This window comes from Martes martes (assembly GCF_963455335.1).
Source record: "Martes martes genome assembly, chromosome: 11".
In the NCBI taxonomy this organism is placed as follows: Eukaryota; Metazoa; Chordata; class Mammalia; order Carnivora; family Mustelidae; genus Martes; species Martes martes.
In genome coordinates this window covers 16,048,226-16,065,584 of record NC_137899.1, presented here as the reverse complement: position 1 = coordinate 16,065,584, position 17,359 = coordinate 16,048,226, and positions in this window count along the sequence as shown.

The following is a 17,359-nucleotide window of genomic DNA, read 5'->3' as shown; positions in this document are numbered from 1 at the left end:
GCGACCGGGCTCCTGTCTGGGGCAGGCGGGATGTCCCGGCAAGGAGGCGTTCACTCCGGGGTAGTTTCTGCCAGAGCGCTGCTGAGCACTCGGCTGCGGCACCCAGCAGCAGCTCACAGACACGACCCTGATTCCCCAGCGAAGGCAGAGCTTTCGCCTAGGTTTTCCGCACGAAGCGGACCGCGCCTCGCTGCTGCTTCCTGGCTCCGGCTTTGGGCGTTCGCTCTCTCGCGTCAGGGGAGAAGTGTTGCGGGAGAGTCGGTGCTTCTGGGGCCTCGCTTCCCGGGGCCCAGGTGCGGACCCTGGGCTCCCAGGGCCTCGCCGATGTCGGGAGACGCGGCCTCCTCCTTGCAGCAGCGTGTGTCGCCCGGGGTGGCCCCTCTGCGCAGACGGCCTTCTCCCGGGCTCGCCGGGGCCTGGCCTCTTCCTCTCGCGTTCAGGCCGACTCGGGAAGAGGCCTGCGGCGTCCCGCGCAGAGAGGAGAGGCTCCAGGAGCACTGCGCACCGCCCGGGTCCTGGGACGGGGAGCCTGTGGGGGGACTGTCCCCGCGCCGTCCCCGGCCGCGCCTGCCACCCAGAACGCTGCCCCACCCTGGAGGGAGACGGGGGCCGACGGCCCGCTGCTCCAGGGAGCGGTTTCTGCGCGTTCAGGAGCTGGCGCCTGGGAGCCCCCCTAAGGCTGCCCCAGGGACTGCTGGCCGAGGCCCTGCTGTCGCCCTGGGCCTCGAGGCCCAGGACGGGCCTGCCTTCTGCCCAGACTGCTGGCTCAGACCGGAGCACGCGCCCCTGCCCTCGTCGTCCCCCCGTGTCTCCTTAGCAGCCAGGCTTCCGGCGCCGGGCCCCGTGAGTGGGTGACACTTGTCCCCACCCCCCGACCCACTCGGGCTCAGACGGCAGGCTCTCCTGCTTGGCCTCACTGGCCCCAGCGCAATGCCAACGGCTCGGCTGCCCTGCCGGGGCGGCGTGCTGCGCTCTCCCCAGACATGCTCCTGGGGACCGAGGGGACAGGCGTGTCCCTTTTCTGAAGGCCGGTCCCCCAGGCGCGACCGGGCTCCTGTCTGGGGCAGGCGGGATGTCCCGGCAAGGAGGCGTTCACTCCGGGGTAGTTTCTGCCAGAGCGCTGCAGAGCACTCGGCTGCGGCACCCAGCAGCAGCCCACAGACCCGACCCTGATTCCCCAGCGAAGGCAGAGCTTTCGCCTAGGTTTTCCGCACGAAGCGGACCGCGCCTCGCTGCTGCTTCCTGGCTCCGGCTTTGGGCGTTCGCTCTCTCGCGTCAGGGGAGAAGTGTTGCGGGAGAGTCGGTGCTTCTGGGGCCTCGCTTCCCGGGGCCCAGGTGCGGACCCTGGGCTCCCAGGGCCTCGCCGATGTCGGGAGACGCGGCCTCCTCCTTGCAGCAGCGTGTGTCACCCGGGGTGGCCCCTCTGCGCAGACGGCCTTCTCCCGGGCTCGCCGGTGCCTGGCCTCTTCCTCTCGCGTTCAGGCCGACTCGGGAAGAGGCCCGCGGCTTCCCGCGCAGCGAGGAGAGGCTCCAGGAGCACTGCGCACCGTCCGGGCCCTGGGAAGGGGAGCCTGTGGGGGGACTGTCCCCGCGCCTTCCCCGGCCGCCCCTGCCACCCAGAACGCTGCCCCACCCTGGAGGGAGACGGGGGCCGACGGCCGGCTGCTCCAGGGAGCGGTTTCTGCGCGTTCAGGGGCTGGCGCCTGGGAGCCCCCCCAAGGCTGCCCGAGGGACTGGTGGCCGAGGCCCTGCTGTCGCCCTGGGCCTCGAGGCCCAGGACGGGCCTGCCTTCTGCCCAGACTGCTGGCTCAGACCGGAGCACGCGCCCCTGCCCTCGTCGTCCCCCCGTGTCTCCTTAGCAGCCAGGCTTCCGGCGCCGGGCCCCGTGAGTGGGTGACACTTGTCCCCACCCCCCGACCCACTCGGGCTCAGACGGCAGGCTCTCCTGCTTGGCCTCACTTGCCCCAGCGCAATGCCAACGGCTCGGCTGCCCTCCCGGGGCGGCGTGCTGCGCTCTCCCCAGACATGCTCCTGGGGACCGAGGGGACAGGCGTGTCCCTTTTCTGAAGGCCGGTCCCCCAGGCGCGACCGGGCTCCTGTCTGGGGCAGGCGGGATGTCCCGGCAAGGAGGCGTTCACTCCGGGGTAGTTTCTGCCAGAGCGCTGCAGAGCACTCGGCTGCGGCACCCAGCAGCAGCCCACAGACCCGACCCTGATTCCCCAGCGAAGGCAGAGCTTTCGCCTAGGTTTTCCGCACGAAGCGGACCGCGCCTCGCTGCTGCTTCCTGGCTCCGGCTTTGGGCGTTCGCTCTCTCGCGTCAGGGGAGAAGTGTTGCGGGAGAGTCGGTGCTTCTGGGGCCTCGCTTCCCGGGGCCCAGGTGCGGACCCTGGGCTCCCAGGGCCTCGCCGATGTCGGGAGACGCGGCCTCCTCCTTGCAGCAGCGTGTGTCGCCCGGGGTGGCCCCTCTGCGCAGACGGCCTTCTCCCGGGCTCGCCGGGGCCTGGCCTCTTCCTCTCGCGTTCAGGCCGACTCGGGAAGAGGCCTGCGGCTTCCCGCGCAGCGAGGAGAGGCTCCAGGAGCACTGCGCACCGCCCGGGCCCTGGGACGGGGAGCCTGTGGGGGGACTGTCCCCGCGCCTTCCCCGGCCGCCCCTGCCACCCAGAACGCTGCCCCACCCTGGAGGGAGACGGGGGCCGACGGCCCGCTGCTCCAGGGAGCGGTTTCTGCGCGTTCAGGGGCTGGCGCCTGGGAGCCCCCCCAAGGCTGCCCCAGGGACTGCTGGCCGAGGCCCTGCTGTCGCCCTGGGCCTCGAGGCCCAGGACAGGCCTGCCTTCTGCCCAGACTGCTGGCTCAGACCGGAGCACGCGCCCCTGCCCTCGTCGTCCCCCCGTGTCTCCTTAGCAGCCAGGCTTCCGGCGCCGGGCCCCGTGAGTGGGTGACACTTGTCCCCACCCCCCGACCCACTCGGGCTCAGACGGCAGGCTCTCCTGCTTGGCCTCACTTGCCCCAGCGCAATGCCAACGGCTCGGCTGCCCTGCCGGGGCGGCGTGCTGCGCTCTCCCCAGACATGCTCCTGGGGACCGAGGGGACAGGCGTGTCCCTTTTCTGAAGGCCGGTCCCCCAGGCGCGACCGGGCTCCTGTCTGGGGCAGGCGGGATGTCCCGGCAAGGAGGCGTTCACTCCGGGGTAGTTTCTGCCAGAGCGCTGCTGAGCACTCGGCTGCGGCACCCAGCAGCAGCTCACAGACACGACCCTGATTCCCCAGCGAAGGCAGAGCTTTCGCCTAGGTTTTCCGCACGAAGCGGACCGCGCCTCGCTGCTGCTTCCTGGCTCCGGCTTTGGGCGTTCGCTCTCTCGCGTCAGGGGAGAAGTGTTGCGGGAGAGTCGGTGCTTCTGGGGCCTCGCTTCCCGGGGCCCAGGTGCGGACCCTGGGCTCCCAGGGCCTCGCCGATGTCGGGAGACGCGGCCTCCTCCTTGCAGCAGCGTGTGTCGCCCGGGGTGGCCCCTCTGCGCAGACGGCCTTCTCCCGGGCTCGCCGGGGCCTGGCCTCTTCCTCTCGCGTTCAGGCCGACTCGGGAAGAGGCCTGCGGCTTCCCGCGCAGCGAGGAGAGGCTCCAGGAGCACTGCGCACCGCCCGGGCCCTGGGACGGGGAGCCTGTGGGGGGACTGTCCCCGCGCCTTCCCCGGCCGCCCCTGCCACCCAGAACGCTGCCCCACCCTGGAGGGAGACGGGGGCCGACGGCCCGCTGCTCCAGGGAGCGGTTTCTCCGCGTTCAGGGGCTGGCGCCTGGGAGCCCCCCCAAGGCTGCCCCAGGGACTGCTGGCCGAGGCCCTGCTGTCGCCCTGGGCCTCGAGGCCCAGGACAGGCCTGCCTTCTGCCCAGACTGCTGGCTCAGACCGGAGCACGCGCCCCTGCCCTCGTCGTCCCCCCGTGTCTCCTTAGCAGCCAGGCTTCCGGCGCCGGGCCCCGTGAGTGGGTGACACTTGTCCCCACCCCCCGACCCACTCGGGCTCAGACGGCAGGCTCTCCTGCTTGGCCTCACTTGCCCCAGTGCAATGCCAACGGCTCGGCTGCCCTGCCGGGGCGGCGTGCTGCGCTCTCCCCAGACATGCTCCTGGGGACCGAGGGGACAGGCGTGTCCCTTTTCTGAAGGCCGGTCCCCCAGGCGCGACCGGGCTCCTGTCTGGGGCAGGCGGGATGTCCCGGCAAGGAGGCGTTCACTCCGGGGTAGTTTCTGCCAGAGCGCTGCTGAGCACTCGGCTGCGGCACCCAGCAGCAGCTCACAGACACGACCCTGATTCCCCAGCGAAGGCAGAGCTTTCGCCTAGGTTTTCCGCACGAAGCGGACCGCGCCTCGCTGCTGCTTCCTCGCTCCGGCTTTGGGCGTTCGCTCTCTCGCGTCAGGGGAGAAGTGTTGCGGGAGAGTCGGTGCTTCTGGGGCCTCGCTTCCCGGGGCCCAGGTGCGGACCCTGGGCTCCCAGGGCCTCGCCGATGTCGGGAGACGCGGCCTCCTCCTTGCAGCAGCGTGTGTCGCCCGGGGTGGCCCCTCTGCGCAGACGGCCTTCTCCCGGGCTCGCCGGGGCCTGGCCTCTTCCTCTCGCGTTCAGGCCGACTCGGGAAGAGGCCTGCGGCGTCCCGCGCAGAGAGGAGAGGCTCCAGGAGCACTGCGCACCGCCCGGGCCCTGGGACGGGGAGCCTGTGGGGGGACTGTCCCCGCACCGTCCCCGGCCGCGCCTGCCACCCAGAACGCTGCCCCACCCTGGAGGGAGACGGGGGCCGACGGCCCGCTGCTCCAGGGAGCGGTTTCTGCGCGTTCAGGAGCTGGCGCCTGGGAGCCCCCCTAAGGCTGCCCCAGGGACTGCTGGCCGAGGCCCTGCTGTCGCCCTGGGCCTCGAGGCCCAGGACGGGCCTGCCTTCTGCCCAGACTGCTGGCTCAGACCGGAGCACGCGCCCCTGCCCTCGTCGTCCCCCCGTGTCTCCTTAGCAGCCAGGCTTCCGGCGCCGGGCCCCGTGAGTGGGTGACACTTGTCCCCACCCCCCGACCCACTCGGGCTCAGACGGCAGGCTCTCCTGCTTGGCCTCACTGGCCCCAGCGCAATGCCAACGGCTCGGCTGCCCTGCCGGGGCGGCGTGCTGCGCTCTCCCCAGACATGCTCCTGGGGACCGAGGGGACAGGCGTGTCCCTTTTCTGAAGGCCGGTCCCCCAGGCGCGACCGGGCTCCTGTCTGGGGCAGGCGGGATGTCCCGGCAAGGAGGCGTTCACTCCGGGGTAGTTTCTGCCAGAGCGCTGCAGAGCACTCGGCTGCGGCACCCAGCAGCAGCCCACAGACCCGACCCTGATTCCCCAGCGAAGGCAGAGCTTTCGCCTAGGTTTTCCGCACGAAGCGGACCGCGCCTCGCTGCTGCTTCCTGGCTCCGGCTTTGGGCTTTCGCTCTCTCGCGTCAGGGGAGAAGTGTTGCGGGAGAGTCGGTGCTTCTGGGGCCTCGCTTCCCGGGGCCCAGGTGCGGACCCTGGGCTCCCAGGGCCTCGCCGATGTCGGGAGATGCGGCCTCCTCCTTGCAGCAGCGTGTGTCGCCCGGGGTGGCCCCTCTGCGCAGACGGCCTTCTCCCGGGCTCGCCGGGGCCTGGCCTCTTCCTCTCGCGTTCAGGCCGACTCGGGAAGAGGCCCGCGGCTTCCCGCGCAGCGAGGAGAGGCTCCAGGTGCACTGCGCACCGTCCGGGCCCTGGGAAGGGGAGCCTGTGGGGGGACTGTCCCCGCGCCTTCCCCGGCCGCCCCTGCCACCCAGAACGCTGCCCCACCCTGGAGGGAGACGGGGGCCGACGGCCGGCTGCTCCAGGGAGCGGTTTCTGCGCGTTCAGGGGCTGGCGCCTGAGAGCCCCCCCAAGGCTGCCCCAGGGACTGCTGGCCGAGGCCCTGCTGTCGCCCTGGGCCTCGAGGCCCAGGACAGGCCTGCCTTCTGCCCAGACTGCTGGCTCAGACCGGAGCACGCGCCCCTGCCCTCGTCGTCCCCCCGTGTCTCCTTAGCAGCCAGGCTTCCGGCGCCGGGCCCCGTGAGTGGGTGACACTTGTCCCCACCCCCCGACCCACTCGGGCTCAGACGGCAGGCTCTCCTGCTTGGCCTCACTTGCCCCAGCGCAATGCCAACGGCTCGGCTGCCCTCCCGGGGCGGCGTGCTGCGCTCTCCCCAGACATGCTCCTGGGGACCGAGGGGACAGGCGTGTCCCTTTTCTGAAGGCCGGTCACCCAGGCGCGACCGGGCTCCTGTCTGGGGCAGGCGGGATGTCCCGGCAAGGAGGCGTTCACTCCGGGGTAGTTTCTGCCAGAGCGCTGCTGAGCACTCGGCTGCGGCACCCAGCAGCAGCTCACAGACACGACCCTGATTCCCCAGCGAAGGCAGAGCTTTCGCCTAGGTTTTCCGCACGAAGCGGACCGTGCCTCGCTGCTGCTTCCTCGCTCCGGGTTTGGGCGTTCGCTCTCTCGCGACAGGGGAGAAGTGTTGCGGGAGAGTCGGTGCTTCTGGGGCCTCGCTTCCCGGGGCCCAGGTGCGGACCCTGGGCTCCCAGGGCCTCGCCGATGTCGGGAGACGTGGCCTCCTCCGTGCAGCAGCGTGTGTCGCCCGGGGTGGCCCCTCTGCGCAGACGGCCTTCTCCCGGGCTCGCCGGGGCCTGGCCTCTTCCTCTCGCGTTCAGGCCGACTCGGGAAGAGGCCTGCGGCTTCCCGCGCAGCGAGGAGAGGCTCCAGGAGCACTGCGCACGCCCGGGCCCTGGGACGGGGAGCCTGTGGGGGAACTGTCCCCGCGCCTTCCCCGGCCGCCCCTGCCACCCAGAACGCTGCCCCACCCTGGAGGGAGACGGGGGCCGACGGCCGGCTGCTCCAGGGAGCGGTTTCTGCGCGTTCAGGGGCTGGCGCCTGGGAGCCCCCCCAAGGCTGCCCCAGGGACTGCTGGCCGAGGCCCTGCTGTCGCCCTGGGCCTCGAGGCCCAGGAGAGGCCTGCCTTCTGCCCAGACTGCTGGCTCAGACCGGAGCACGCGCCCCTGCCCTCGTCGTCCCCCCGTGTCTCCTTAGCAGCCAGGCTTCCGGCGCCGGGCCCCGTGAGTGGGTGACACTTGTCCCCACCCCCCGACCCACTCGGGCTCAGACGGCAGGCTCTCCTGCTTGGCCTCACTTGCCCCAGCGCAATGCCAACGGCTCGGCTGCCCTGCCGGGGCGGCGTGCTGCGCTCTCCCCAGACAGGCTCCTGGGGACCGAGGGGACAGGCGTGTCCCTTTTCTGAAGGCCGGTCCCCCAGGCGCGACCGGGCTCCTGTCTGGGGCAGGCGGGATGTCCCGGCAAGGAGGCGTTCACTCCGGGGTAGTTTCTGCCAGAGCGCTGCTGAGCACTCGGCTGCGGCACCCAGCAGCAGCTCACAGACACGACCCTGATTCCCCAGCGAAGGCAGAGCTTTCGCCTAGGTTTTCCGCACGAAGCGTACCGCGCCTCGCTGCTGCTTCCTCGCTCCGGGTTTGGGCGTTCGCTCTCTCGCGACAGGGGAGAAGTGTTGCGGGAGAGTCGGTGCTTCTGGGGCCTCGCTTCCCGGGGCCCAGGTGCGGACCCTGGGCTCCCAGGGCCTCGCCGATGTCGGGAGACGCGGCCTCCTCCTTGCAGCAGCGTGTGTCGCCCGGGGTGGCCCCTCTGCGCAGACGGCCTTCTCCCGGGCTCGCCGGGTCCTGGCCTCTTCCTCTTGCGTTCAGGCCGACTCGGGAATAGACCTGCGGCTTCCCGCGCAGAGAGGAGAGGCTCCAGGAGCACTGCGCACCGCCCGGGCCCTGGGACGGGGAGCCTGTGGGGGGACTGTCCCCGCGCCTTCCCCGGCCGCCCCTGCCACCCAGAACGCTGCCCCACCCTGGAGGGAGACGGGGGCCGACGGCCCGCTGCTCCAGGGAGTGGTTTCTGTGCTTTCAGGAGCTGGCGCCTGGGAGCCCCCCCAAGGCTGCCCCAGGGACTGCTGGCCGAGGCCCTGCTGTCGCCCTGGGCCTCGAGGCCCAGGACGGGCCTGCCTTCTGCCCAGACTGCTGGCTCAGACCGTGGCACGCGCCCCTGCCCTCATCATCCCCCCGTGTCTCCTTGGCAGCCAGGCTTCCGGCGCCGGGCCCCGTGAGTGGGTGACACTTGTCCCCACCCCCCGACCCACTCGGGCTCAGACGGCAGGCTCTCCTGCTTGGCCTCACTTGCCCCAGCGCAATGCCAACGGCTCGGCTGCCCTGCCGGGGCGGCGTGCTGCGCTCTCCCCAGACATGCTCCTGGGGACCGAGGGGACAGGCGTGTCCCTTTTCTGAAGGCCGGTCCCCCAGGCGCGACCGGGCTCCTGTCTGGGGCAGGCGGGATGTCCCGGCAAGGAGGCGTTCACTCCGGGGTAGTTTCTGCCAGAGCGCTGCTGAGCACTCGGCTGCGGCACCCAGCAGCAGCTCACAGACACGACCCTGATTCCCCAGCGAAGGCAGAGCTTTCGCCTAGGTTTTCCGCACGAAGCGGACCGCGCCTCGCTGCTGCTTCCTCGCTCCGGCTTTGGGCGTTCGCTCTCTCGCGACAGGGGAGAAGTGTTGCGGGAGAGTCGGTGCTTCTGGGGCCTCGCTTCCCGGGGCCCAGGTGCGGACCCTGGGCTCCCAGGGCCTCGCCGATGTCGGGAGACGCGGCCTCCTCCTTGCAGCAGCGTGTGTCGCCCGGGGTGGCCCCTCTGCGCAGACGGCCTTCTCCCGGGCTCGCCGGGGCCTGGCCTCTTCCTCTCGCGTTCAGGCCGACTCGGGAAGAGGCCTGCGGCGTCCCGCGCAGAGAGGAGAGGCTCCAGGAGCACTGCGCACCGCCCGGGCCCTGGGACGGGGAGCCTGTGGGGGGACTGTCCCCGCGCCGTCCCCGGCCGCGATGCCACCCAGAACGCTGCCCCACCCTGGAGGGAGACGGGGGCCGACGGCCCGCTGCTCCAGGGAGCGGTTTCTGCGCGTTCAGGCGTTGGCGCCTGGGAGCCCCCCCAAGGCTGCCCCAGGGACTGCTGGCCGAGGCCCTGCTGTCGCCCTGGGCCTCGAGGCCCAGGACGGGCCTGCCTTCTGCCCAGACTGCTGGCTCAGACCGGAGCACGCGCCCCTGCCCTCGTCGTCCCCCCGTGTCTCCTTAGCAGCCAGGCTTCCGGCGCCGGGCCCCGTGAGTGGGTGACACTTGTCCCCACCCCCCGACCCACTCGGGCTCAGACGGCAGGCTCTCCTGCTTGGCCTCACTGGCCCCAGCGCAATGCCAACGGCTCGGCTGCCCTGCCGGGGCGGCGTGCTGCGCTCTCCCCAGACATGCTCCTGGGGACCGAGGGGACAGGCGTGTCCCTTTTCTGAAGGCCGGTCCCCCAGGCGCGACCGGGCTCCTGTCTGGGGCAGGCGGGATGTCCCGGCAAGGAGGCGTTCACTCCGGGGTAGTTTCTGCCAGAGCGCTGCAGAGCACTCGGCTGCGGCACCCAGCAGCAGCCCACAGACCCGACCCTGATTCCCCAGCGAAGGCAGAGCTTTCGCCTAGGTTTTCCGCACGAAGCGGACCGCGCCTCGCTGCTGCTTCCTGGCTCCGGCTTTGGGCGTTCGCTCTCTCGCGTCAGGGGAGAAGTGTTGCGGGAGAGTCGGTGCTTCTGGGGCCTCGCTTCCCGGGGCCCAGGTGCGGACCCTGGGCTCCCAGGGCCTCGCCGATGTCGGGAGACGCGGCCTCCTCCTTGCAGCAGCGTGTGTCACCCGGGGTGGCCCCTCTGCGCAGACGGCCTTCTCCCGGGCTCGCCGGGGCCTGGCCTCTTCCTCTCGCGTTCAGGCCGACTCGGGAAGAGGCCCGCGGCTTCCCGCGCAGCGAGGAGAGGCTCCAGGAGCACTGCGCACCGTCCGGGCCCTGGGAAGGGGAGCCTGTGGGGGGACTGTCCCCGCGCCTTCCCCGGCCGCCCCTGCCACCCAGAACGCTGCCCCACCCTGGAGGGAGACGGGGGCCGACGGCCGGCTGCTCCAGGGAGCGGTTTCTGCGCGTTCAGGGGCTGGCGCCTGGGAGCCCCCCCAAGGCTGCCCCAGGGACTGCTGGCCGAGGCCCTGCTGTCGCCCTGGGCCTCGAGGCCCAGGACGGGCCTGCCTTCTGCCCAGACTGCTGGCTCAGACCGGAGCACGCGCCCCTGCCCTCGTCGTCCCCCCGTGTCTCCTTAGCAGCCAGGCTTCCGGCGCCGGGCCCCGTGAGTGGGTGACACTTGTCCCCACCCCCCGACCCACTCGGGCTCAGACGGCAGGCTCTCCTGCTTGGCCTCACTTGCCCCAGCGCAATGCCAACGGCTCGGCTGCCCTCCCGGGGCGGCGTGCTGCGCTCTCCCCAGACATGCTCCTGGGGACCGAGGGGACAGGCGTGTCCCTTTTCTGAAGGCCGGTCCCCCAGGCGCGACCGGGCTCCTGTCTGGGGCAGGCGGGATGTCCCGGCAAGGAGGCGTTCACTCCGGGGTAGTTTCTGCCAGAGCGCTGCAGAGCACTCGGCTGCGGCACCGAGCAGCAGCCCACAGACCCGACCCTGATTCCCCAGCGAAGGCAGAGCTTTCGCCTAGGTTTTCCGCACGAAGCGGACCGCGCCTCGCTGCTGCTTCCTGGCTCCGGCTTTGGGCGTTCGCTCTCTCGCGTCAGGGGAGAAGTGTTGCGGGAGAGTCGGTGCTTCTGGGGCCTCGCTTCCCGGGGCCCAGGTGCGGACCCTGGGCTCCCAGGGCCTCGCCGATGTCGGGAGACGCGGCCTCCTCCTTGCAGCAGCGTGTGTCGCCCGGGGTGGCCCCTCTGCGCAGACGGCCTTCTCCCGGGCTCGCCGGGGCCTGGCCTCTTCCTCTCGCGTTCAGGCCGACTCGGGAAGAGGCCTGCGGCTTCCCGCGCAGCGAGGAGAGGCTCCAGGAGCACTGCGCACCGCCCGGGCCCTGGGACGGGGAGCCTGTGGGGGGACTGTCCCCGCGCCTTCCCCGGCCGCCCCTGCCACCCAGAACGCTGCCCCACCCTGGAGGGAGACGGGGGCCGACGGCCCGCTGCTCCAGGGAGCGGTTTCTGCGCGTTCAGGGGCTGGCGCCTGGGAGCCCCCCCAAGGCTGCCCCAGGGACTGCTGGCCGAGGCCCTGCTGTCGCCCTGGGCCTCGAGGCCCAGGACAGGCCTGCCTTCTGCCCAGACTGCTGGCTCAGACCGGAGCACGCGCCCCTGCCCTCGTCGTCCCCCCGTGTCTCCTTAGCAGCCAGGCTTCCGGCGCCGGGCCCCGTGAGTGGGTGACACTTGTCCCCACCCCCCGACCCACTCGGGCTCAGACGGCAGGCTCTCCTGCTTGGCCTCACTTGCCCCAGCGCAATGCCAACGGCTCGGCTGCCCTGCCGGGGCGGCGTGCTGCGCTCTCCCCAGACATGCTCCTGGGGACCGAGGGGACAGGCGTGTCCCTTTTCTGAAGGCCGGTCCCCCAGGCGCGACCGGGCTCCTGTCTGGGGCAGGCGGGATGTCCCGGCAAGGAGGCGTTCACTCCGGGGTAGTTTCTGCCAGAGCGCTGCTGAGCACTCGGCTGCGGCACCCAGCAGCAGCTCACAGACACGACCCTGATTCCCCAGCGAAGGCAGAGCTTTCGCCTAGGTTTTCCGCACGAAGCGGACCGCGCCTCGCTGCTGCTTCCTGGCTCCGGCTTTGGGCGTTCGCTCTCTCGCGTCAGGGGAGAAGTGTTGCGGGAGAGTCGGTGCTTCTGGGGCCTCGCTTCCCGGGGCCCAGGTGCGGACCCTGGGCTCCCAGGGCCTCGCCGATGTCGGGAGACGCGGCCTCCTCCTTGCAGCAGCGTGTGTCGCCCGGGGTGGCCCCTCTGCGCAGACGGCCTTCTCCCGGGCTCGCCGGGGCCTGGCCTCTTCCTCTCGCGTTCAGGCCGACTCGGGAAGAGGCCTGCGGCTTCCCGCGCAGCGAGGAGAGGCTCCAGGAGCACTGCGCACCGCCCGGGCCCTGGGACGGGGAGCCTGTGGGGGGACTGTCCCCGCGCCTTCCCCGGCCGCCCCTGCCACCCAGAACGCTGCCCCACCCTGGAGGGAGACGGGGGCCGACGGCCCGCTGCTCCAGGGAGCGGTTTCTGCGCGTTCAGGGGCTGGCGCCTGGGAGCCCCCCCAAGGCTGCCCCAGGGACTGCTGGCCGAGGCCCTGCTGTCGCCCTGGGCCTCGAGGCCCAGGACAGGCCTGCCTTCTGCCCAGACTGCTGGCTCAGACCGGAGCACGCGCCCCTGCCCTCGTCGTCCCCCCGTGTCTCCTTAGCAGCCAGGCTTCCGGCGCCGGGCCCCGTGAGTGGGTGACACTTGTCCCCACCCCCCGACCCACTCGGGCTCAGACGGCAGGCTCTCCTGCTTGGCCTCACTTGCCCCAGTGCAATGCCAACGGCTCGGCTGCCCTGCCGGGGCGGCGTGCTGCGCTCTCCCCAGACATGCTCCTGGGGACCGAGGGGACAGGCGTGTCCCTTTTCTGAAGGCCGGTCCCCCAGGCGCGACCGGGCTCCTGTCTGGGGCAGGCGGGATGTCCCGGCAAGGAGGCGTTCACTCCGGGGTAGTTTCTGCCAGAGCGCTGCTGAGCACTCGGCTGCGGCACCCAGCAGCAGCTCACAGACACGACCCTGATTCCCCAGCGAAGGCAGAGCTTTCGCCTAGGTTTTCCGCACGAAGCGGACCGCGCCTCGCTGCTGCTTCCTCGCTCCGGCTTTGGGCGTTCGCTCTCTCGCGTCAGGGGAGAAGTGTTGCGGGAGAGTCGGTGCTTCTGGGGCCTCGCTTCCCGGGGCCCAGGTGCGGACCCTGGGCTCCCAGGGCCTCGCCGATGTCGGGAGACGCGGCCTCCTCCTTGCAGCAGCGTGTGTCGCCCGGGGTGGCCCCTCTGCGCAGACGGCCTTCTCCCGGGCTCGCCGGGGCCTGGCCTCTTCCTCTCGCGTTCAGGCCGACTCGGGAAGAGGCCTGCGGCGTCCCGCGCAGAGAGGAGAGGCTCCAGGAGCACTGCGCACCGCCCGGGCCCTGGGACGGGGAGCCTGTGGGGGGACTGTCCCCGCGCCGTCCCCGGCCGCGCCTGCCACCCAGAACGCTGCCCCACCCTGGAGGGAGACGGGGGCCGACGGCCCGCTGCTCCAGGGAGCGGTTTCTGCGCGTTCAGGAGCTGGCGCCTGGGAGCCCCCCTAAGGCTGCCCCAGGGACTGCTGGCCGAGGCCCTGCTGTCGCCCTGGGCCTCGAGGCCCAGGACGGGCCTGCCTTCTGCCCAGACTGCTGGCTCAGACCGGAGCACGCGCCCCTGCCCTCGTCGTCCCCCCGTGTCTCCTTAGCAGCCAGGCTTCCGGCGCCGGGCCCCGTGAGTGGGTGACACTTGTCCCCACCCCCCGACCCACTCGGGCTCAGACGGCAGGCTCTCCTGCTTGGCCTCACTGGCCCCAGCGCAATGCCAACGGCTCGGCTGCCCTGCCGGGGCGGCGTGCTGCGCTCTCCCCAGACATGCTCCTGGGGACCGAGGGGACAGGCGTGTCCCTTTTCTGAAGGCCGGTCCCCCAGGCGCGACCGGGCTCCTGTCTGGGGCAGGCGGGATGTCCCGGCAAGGAGGCGTTCACTCCGGGGTAGTTTCTGCCAGAGCGCTGCAGAGCACTCGGCTGCGGCACCCAGCAGCAGCCCACAGACCCGACCCTGATTCCCCAGCGAAGGCAGAGCTTTCGCCTAGGTTTTCCGCACGAAGCGGACCGCGCCTCGCTGCTGCTTCCTGGCTCCGGCTTTGGGCGTTCGCTCTCTCGCGTCAGGGGAGAAGTGTTGCGGGAGAGTCGGTGCTTCTGGGGCCTCGCTTCCCGGGGCCCAGGTGCGGACCCTGGGCTCCCAGGGCCTCGCCGATGTCGGGAGATGCGGCCTCCTCCTTGCAGCAGCGTGTGTCGCCCGGGGTGGCCCCTCTGCGCAGACGGCCTTCTCCCGGGCTCGCCGGGGCCTGGCCTCTTCCTCTCGCGTTCAGGCCGACTCGGGAAGAGGCCCGCGGCTTCCCGCGCAGCGAGGAGAGGCTCCAGGTGCACTGCGCACCGTCCGGGCCCTGGGAAGGGGAGCCTGTGGGGGGACTGTCCCCGCGCCTTCCCCGGCCGCCCCTGCCACCCAGAACGCTGCCCCACCCTGGAGGGAGACGGGGGCCGACGGCCGGCTGCTCCAGGGAGCGGTTTCTGCGCGTTCAGGGGCTGGCGCCTGAGAGCCCCCCCAAGGCTGCCCCAGGGACTGCTGGCCGAGGCCCTGCTGTCGCCCTGGGCCTCGAGGCCCAGGACAGGCCTGCCTTCTGCCCAGACTGCTGGCTCAGACCGGAGCACGCGCCCCTGCCCTCGTCGTCCCCCCGTGTCTCCTTAGCAGCCAGGCTTCCGGCGCCGGGCCCCGTGAGTGGGTGACACTTGTCCCCACCCCCCGACCCACTCGGGCTCAGACGGCAGGCTCTCCTGCTTGGCCTCACTTGCCCCAGCGCAATGCCAACGGCTCGGCTGCCCTCCCGGGGCGGCGTGCTGCGCTCTCCCCAGACATGCTCCTGGGGACCGAGGGGACAGGCGTGTCCCTTTTCTGAAGGCCGGTCACCCAGGCGCGACCGGGCTCCTGTCTGGGGCAGGCGGGATGTCCCGGCAAGGAGGCGTTCACTCCGGGGTAGTTTCTGCCAGAGCGCTGCTGAGCACTCGGCTGCGGCACCCAGCAGCAGCTCACAGACACGACCCTGATTCCCCAGCGAAGGCAGAGCTTTCGCCTAGGTTTTCCGCACGAAGCGGACCGTGCCTCGCTGCTGCTTCCTCGCTCCGGGTTTGGGCGTTCGCTCTCTCGCGACAGGGGAGAAGTGTTGCGGGAGAGTCGGTGCTTCTGGGGCCTCGCTTCCCGGGGCCCAGGTGCGGACCCTGGGCTCCCAGGGCCTCGCCGATGTCGGGAGACGTGGCCTCCTCCGTGCAGCAGCGTGTGTCGCCCGGGGTGGCCCCTCTGCGCAGACGGCCTTCTCCCGGGCTCGCCGGGGCCTGGCCTCTTCCTCTCGCGTTCAGGCCGACTCGGGAAGAGGCCTGCGGCTTCCCGCGCAGCGAGGAGAGGCTCCAGGAGCACTGCGCACGCCCGGGCCCTGGGACGGGGAGCCTGTGGGGGAACTGTCCCCGCGCCTTCCCCGGCCGCCCCTGCCACCCAGAACGCTGCCCCACCCTGGAGGGAGACGGGGGCCGACGGCCGGCTGCTCCAGGGAGCGGTTTCTGCGCGTTCAGGGGCTGGCGCCTGGGAGCCCCCCCAAGGCTGCCCCAGGGACTGCTGGCCGAGGCCCTGCTGTCGCCCTGGGCCTCGAGGCCCAGGACAGGCCTGCCTTCTGCCCAGACTGCTGGCTCAGACCGGAGCACGCGCCCCTGCCCTCGTCGTCCCCCCGTGTCTCCTTAGCAGCCAGGCTTCCGGCGCCGGGCCCCGTGAGTGGGTGACACTTGTCCCCACCCCCCGACCCACTCGGGCTCAGACGGCAGGCTCTCCTGCTTGGCCTCACTTGCCCCAGCGCAATGCCAACGGCTCGGCTGCCCTGCCGGGGCGGCGTGCTGCGCTCTCCCCAGACAGGCTCCTGGGGACCGAGGGGACAGGCGTGTCCCTTTTCTGAAGGCCGGTCCCCCAGGCGCGACCGGGCTCCTGTCTGGGGCAGGCGGGATGTCCCGGCAAGGAGGCGTTCACTCCGGGGTAGTTTCTGCCAGAGCACTGCTGAGCACTCGGCTGCGGCACCCAGCAGCAGCTCACAGACACGACCCTGATTCCCCAGCGAAGGCAGAGCTTTCGCCTAGGTTTTTCGCACGAAGCGGACCGCGCCTCGCTGCTGCTTCCTCGATCCGGGTTTGGGCGTTCGCTCTCTCGCGACAGGGGAGAAGTGTTGCGGGAGAGTCGGTGCTTCTGGGGCCTCGCTTCCCGGGGCCCAGGTGCGGACCCTGGGCTCCCAGGGCCTCGCCGATGTCGGAAGACGTGGCCTCCTCCGTGCAGCAGCGTGTGTCGCCCGGGGTGGCCCCTCTGCGCAGACGGCCTTCTCCCGGGCTCGCCGGGGCCTGGCCTCTTCCTCTCGCGTTCAGGCCGACTCGGGAAGAGGCCTGCGGCTTCCCGCGCAGCGAGGAGAGGCTCCAGGAGCACTGCGCACCGCCCGGGCCCTGGGACGGGGAGCCTGTGGGGGGACTGTCCCCGCGCCTTCCCCGGCCGCCCCTGCCACCCAGAACGCTGCCCCACCCTGGAGGGAGACGGGGGCCGACGGCCCGCTGCTCCAGGGAGCGGTTTCTGCGCGTTCAGGGGCTGGCGCCTGGGAGCCCCCCCAAGGCTGCCCCAGGGACTGCTGGCCGAGGCCCTGCTGTCGCCCTGGGCCTCGAAGCCCAGGACAGGCCGGCCTTCTGCCCAGACTGCTGGCTCAGACCGGGGCCCGCGCCCCTGCCCACGTCGTCCTCCCGTGTCTCCTTAGCAGGCAGGCTTCCGGCGCCGCGCCCCGTGAGTGGGTGACACTTGTCCCCACCCCCCGACCCACTCGGGCTCAGACGGCAGGCTCTCCTGCTTGGCCTCACTTGCCCCAGCGCAATGCCAACGGCTCGGCTGCCCTGCCGGGGCGGCGTGCTGCGCTCTCCCCGGACAGGCTCCTGGGGACCGAGGGGACAGGCGTGTCCCTTTTCTGAAGGCTGATACCCTAGGCGCGGCCGGGCTCCAGTCTGGGGCAGGCGGGATGTCCCGGCAAGGAGGCGTTCACTCCGGGGTAGTTTCTGCCAGAGCGCTGCAGAGCGCTCGGCTGCGGCAACCAGCAGCAGACCACAGGCCCGACCCTGATTCCCCAGCGAAGGAAGAGCTTTCCCCGAGGTTTTCCGCACGAAGCGGACCGCGCCTCGCTGCTGCTTCCTCGCTCCGGCTTTGGGCGTTCGCTCTCTCGCGTCAGGGGAGAAGTGCTGCGGGAGAGTCGGTGCTTCTGGGGCCTCGCTTCCCGGGGCCCAGGTGCGGACCCTGGGCTCCCAGGGCCTCGCCGATGTCGGGAGACGCGGCCTCCTCCGTGCAGCAGCGTGTGTCGCCCGGGGTGGCCCCTCTGCGCAGACGGCCTTCTCCCGGGCTCGCCGGGGCCTGGCCTCTTCCTCTCGCGTTCAGGCCGACTCGGGAAGAGGCCCGCGTCTTCCCGCGCAGAGAGGAGAGGCTCCAGGAGCACTGCGCACCGCCCGGGCCCTGGGACGGGGAGCCTGTGGGGGGACTGTCCCCGCGCCTTCCCCGGCCGCCCCTGCCACCCAGAACGCTGCCCCACCCTGGAGGGAGACGGGGGCCGACGGCCGGCTGCTCCAGGGAGCGGTTTCTGCGCGTTCAGGGGCTGGCGCCTGGGAGCCCCCCCAAGGCTGCCCCAGGG